The sequence below is a fragment of the Arachis stenosperma genome, chromosome 4 (genome assembly GCF_014773155.1).
Source record: "Arachis stenosperma cultivar V10309 chromosome 4, arast.V10309.gnm1.PFL2, whole genome shotgun sequence".
NCBI lineage: Eukaryota > Viridiplantae > Streptophyta > Magnoliopsida > Fabales > Fabaceae > Arachis > Arachis stenosperma.
The window spans coordinates 126744553-126748976 of NC_080380.1; the positions used below are offsets into that span (position 1 = coordinate 126744553).

At 40.4% G+C, this 4424-nt stretch overlaps 1 non-coding gene across 1 annotated transcript; it reads left to right on the forward strand.

Annotated features, from left to right (window-relative positions):
* Positions 1-2557: 2557 nt before the first annotated feature.
* Positions 2558-2665, forward strand: LOC130978186 (small nucleolar RNA R71). Its single transcript, XR_009085843.1, has one exon. It is a non-coding gene; the product is annotated as a small nucleolar RNA R71 (small nucleolar RNA).
* The last annotated feature ends 1759 nt before the right edge of the window (positions 2666-4424 follow it).

A 4424-nucleotide genomic window follows, 5' to 3' on the forward strand; every position in this document is an offset into this window, starting at 1 on the left:
AGAGAGGTGTTAATTTGCTCCCAGTAGTCTTGTGGAGGAAAGTGCATCCCTTGAGGTATCTCAGGGATTTCTTGATGAGAGGGGTCTCTTGTTTGCTCCATCTTCTTCCTAGTGATGGGCTTGAGGTCATGCCTTCTCAGTTGAACCGGCTTTGGATGCCATAAATGGTTATGGAAAAACAAAAAGCAATGCTTTTACCACACCAAACTTAAAAGGTTTGCTCGTCCTCGAGCAAAAGAAGAAAGAAGAGAGTAGAAGAAGAAGAAATGGAGGAGAGGGAGATGGCTTTGTGGTTCGACCAAAAGAGGGGAAGAAGTGGTGTTTTATGAAGGATGGATGTGAGTGGTGAAGAGAAAGAGATGTTGAGGTGATTGGTGAATGGGTGAAGAAGAAGAGAGAGTGGTGGGTTGTTTGGGGATCCTGTGGGGTCCACAGATCCTTAGGTGTCAAGGAAAAGTCATCCCTGCACCAAATGGCATCAAAATCCACGTTTTGAGCCAATTCTGGCGTTAAACGCCGGGCTGGTGCCCATTTCTGGCGTTTAACGCCAGGTTCTAGCCCTTTCCTGGCGTTTAACGCCAGTCTGGTGCCCCTTTCTGGCGTTAAACGCCCAGAATGGTGCCAGACTGGGCGTTAAACGCCCAACTGCTAGCCTCACTGGCGTTTAAACGCCAGTGAGTTCTTCCTCCAGGGTGTGCTGTTTTTCTTCCTGTTTTTCATTCTGTTTTTGCTTTTTCAATTGATTTTGTGACTTCTTATGATCATCAACCTACAAAAAAGATAAAATAACAAAAGAAAATAGTTAACTATAAAACATTGGGTTGCCTCCCAACAAGCGCTTCTTTAATGTCATTAGCTTGACAGAGGACTCTCATGGAGCCTCAGAAATGCTCAGAACCGTGTTGGAACCTCCCAACACCAAACTTAGAGTTTGAATGTGGGGGTTCAACACCAAACTTGGAGTTTGGTTGTGGCCTCCCAACACCAAACTTAGAGTTTGACTGTGGGGGCTCTGCTTGGCTCTGTTTTGAGAGAAGCTCTTCATGCTTCCTCTCCATGATGATAGAGGGATGTCCTTGGGCCTTAAACACCAAGGATTCTTCATTCACTTGAATGATCAACTCTCCTCTATAAACATCAATCACAGCCTTTGCTGTGGCTAGGAAGGGTCTGCCAAGGATGATGGATTCATCCATGCACTTCCCAGTCTCTAGGACTATGAAATCAGTAGGGATGTAATGGTCTTCAATCTTCACCAAAACATTCTCTACAAGTCCATGAGCTTGTTTTCTTGAATTGTCTGCCATCTCTAATGAGATTCTTGCAGCTTGCACCTCAAAGATCCCTAATTTCTCCATTACAGAGAGGGGCATGAGGTTTACACTTGACCCTAAGTCACACAAGGCCTTCTTGAAGGTCATGGTGCCTATGGTACAAGGTATAGAAAACTTCCCAGGATCTTGCCTCTTTTGAGGCAGTTTCTGCCTAGACAAGTCATCCAGTTCTTTGGTGAGCAAGGGAGGTTCATCCTCCCAAGTCTCATTTCCAAATAACTTGTCATTTAGCTTCATGATTGCTCCAAGGTATTTAGCAACTTGCTCTTCAGTGACATACTCATCCTCTTCAGAGGAAGAATACTCATCAGAGCTCATGAATGGCAGAAGTAAGTCCAATGGAATCTCTATGGTCTCATTTTGAGCCTCAGATTCCCATTGGAACTCAGAGGAGATTGGTACACGCCCACTGAGGTCTTCCTCAGTGGCGTCCTCCTCCTCTCTTTCCTCTCCACATTCGGCCATGGTTATGGCTTTGCACTCTCCTTTTGGATTTTCTTCTGTATTACTTGGGAGAGTACTAGGAGGGAGTTCAGTAATTTTCTTGCTCAGCTGTCCCACTTGTCCTTCCAAATTTCTAATGGAGGACCTTGTTTCATTCATGAAACTTTGAGTGGTTTTGATTAGATCAGAGACCATTGTTGCTAAGTCAGAAGTACTCTGCTTAGAACTCTCTGTCTGTTGCTGAGAAGATGATGGAAAAGGCTTGCCATTGCTAAACCTGTTTCTTCCACCATTATTGTTATTGAAACCTTGTTGAGGTCTCTCTTGAGTCTTCCATGAGAGATTTGGGTGATTTCTCCATGAAGAATTATAGGTGTTTCCATAGGGTTCTCCTAGGTAATTCACCTCTTCCATGGAAGGGTTCTCAGGATCATAAGCTTCTTCCTTAGATGAAGCATCCTTAGTACTGTTTGGTGCATTTTGCATTCCAGACAGACTTTGAGAAATCAAGTTGACTTGTTGAGTCAATATCTTGTTCTGAGCCAGTATGGCATTCAGAGTGTCAATCTCAAGAACTCCTTTCTTCTGACTAGTCCCATTATTCACAGGATTCCTTTCAGAAGTGTACATGAATTGGTTATTGCAACCATTTCAATCAATTCTTGAGCTTCTGCAGGCGTCTTCTTCAGATGAAGAGATCCTCCAGCAGAGCTATCCAAAGACATCTTGGATAGTTCAGAGAGACCATCATAGAAAATACCTATGATGCTCCATTCAGAAAGCATGTCTGAGGGACATCTTCTGATTAATTGTTTGTATCTTTCCCAAGCTTCATAGAGGGATTCTCCATCCTTCTGTCTGAAGGTTTGGACTTCCACTCTAAGCTTACTCCATCTTTGTGGTGGAAAGAACTTTGCCAAGAAGGCATTGACTAGCTTTTCCCAAGAGTCCAGGCTTTCTTTAGGTTGAGAATCCAACCATATTCTAGCTCTGTCTCTTACAGCAAAAGGGAATAGCATCAGTCTGTAGACCTCAGGGTTAACCCCATTAGTCTTGACTGTGTCACAGATTTGCAAGAATTCAGCTAAGAACTGATGAGGATCTTCCATTGGAAGTCCATGGAATTTGCAATTCTGCTGCATTAGAGAAACTAATTGAGGCTTAAGCTCAAAGTTGTTTGCTCCAATGGCAGGGATAGAGATGCTTCTCCCATAGAAATCAGGAGTAGGTGCAGTAAAGTCACCCAGCACCTTCCTTGCATTGTTGGCATTGTTGTTGTTTTCGGCTGCCATGTGTTCTTCTTCCTTGAAGAATTCGGTCAGGTCCTCTAAAGAGAGTTGTGCTTTGGCTTCTCTTAGCTTTCTCTTCAAGGTCCTTTCAGGTTCAGGGTCAGCTTCAACAAGAATGCCTTTGTCTCTGCTCCTGCTCATATGAAAGAGAAGAGAACAAGAAAGTGTGGAATCCTCTATGTCACAGTATAGAGATTCCTTGAGGTGTCAGAGGAAAAGAGAAATAGAAGAAGAGAAGGTAGAAGAATTCGAACTTGATTAGATAGAGTTCGAATTGTGCATTAGGAAGGAGTAGTACTCCATAAATAGAAGGATGTGGAAAGGAGGGAAGAGGATTTTCGAAAATTCAATTAAAAAGATGTTGATAATTTTCGAAAATTGAAAGTGGAAAAGAAATCAAGTGATTTTTGAAAAAGATTTTGAAATTAGAATTTAGAAAGATTTGATTGAAAACTACTTTGAAAAAGATGTGGTTAAAAAGATTTGATTGAAAAGTTATGGTTTTAAAAAGATGTGATTGAGAAGATATGATTTGAAAACAATTTTAAAAGATATGTTTGGAAACAATTTTAAAGATTTGATTTGAAAATTAGTGACTTGCCTAACAAGAAAAGATATGATTCAAACATAAAACCTTCCTCAACAGAAAAGGCAAAAAATGTTCAATCAAATCATTAATTGTTAGTAAGTATCTTTGAAAAAGGAAAGAAATTGATTTGAAAACATTTGATTGAAAAGATATGATTTGAAAAAGATTTGATTTTGAAAAACTTTGAAAACTTGAAAAAAAAATTGATTTGAAAACAAAATCTTCCCCCTAGCACCATCCTGGCGTTAAACGCCCAGAATGGTATACATTCTGGCGTTTAACGCCCAAAATGCTACCTCTTTGGGCGTTAAACGCCCAACCAGGTACCCTGGCTGGCGTTTAAACGCCAGTCTGCCTTCTTCACTGGGCATTTTTGAATGCTCAGCTTTTTCTGTATAATTCCTCTGCAGTATGTTCTGAATCTTCAATTCTTTGTATCATTGACTTGAAAAGACACAAATTAAAAATATTTTTGGATTTTTAATAATCAAAATGCAACAAGAATCAAATAACAATGCATGCAAGACACCAAACTTAGCAGTTTGTGTACTACTGACACTATATGAGACACATAAACACTCAAGCCAAAAGAATTCAAAGATCAGAGTAAGAAATCATCAAGAACAACTTGAAGATCAATGAGGACACATGCATGAATGCAATAAGAACAGAAACATGCAATTGATACTAAACTTAAGATGAGACTCTAGACTCAAACAAGAAATATTTTTGGATTTTATGATTTTGTAATTTTTTTGTGCTTTTTCG